The sequence below is a fragment of the Corvus brachyrhynchos genome, unplaced genomic scaffold (genome assembly GCF_000691975.1).
Source record: "Corvus brachyrhynchos isolate BGI_N302 unplaced genomic scaffold, ASM69197v1 scaffold369, whole genome shotgun sequence".
Taxonomy (NCBI): Eukaryota; Metazoa; Chordata; class Aves; order Passeriformes; family Corvidae; genus Corvus; species Corvus brachyrhynchos.
In genome coordinates this window covers 136,675-137,226 of record NW_008246055.1, presented here as the reverse complement: position 1 = coordinate 137,226, position 552 = coordinate 136,675, and positions in this window count along the sequence as shown.

The following is a 552-nucleotide window of genomic DNA, read 5'->3' as shown; positions in this document are numbered from 1 at the left end:
AATACCCCCATGTGTGAGAGAAGAGGCTGAGGAGCCACCCAGCCAGGCCCTGGGATGGGGATGAACAGCCTGCCTGGATCAGCTGAGCCTCCAGCAGCCACCCTGCCCTGTCCCCGTGCTGCTGACAGCCACACTGTGCTCAGCAGCAAGTCATAGTAGAGGGAAGGGCTGGATTTTTCTCCCAACATCTTTATTCTGGTGTAATCAAAATCCATTTAAGTTCAGATTAAAAGGTTGAATTAATCAATCAAACCTATCAGTAGAACAAAGTTTTCCATCCCTAAACTCACACACAAGCACTGATATGTGCAGCATCCCTCATCCCTGCTGCCACTGGCACTGCTGGCATTGTCACTGCCCTGCTGGCACTGCCATTGCTCTGCCCAGCACTCCTGCCTGCAGAACTGGAGCTGTCATGAGCCCGAAGCCAGTCTGGTTCCTGATCCAGGGCTTGTTCCTGGACTGGTGCACGAGACTGGTCTGTGTTTCACATCACCAGGCTGCGTTTCACATCAGGGCTGCAGTGGGAAGGAAGTCACCTTCAGCTGGGGT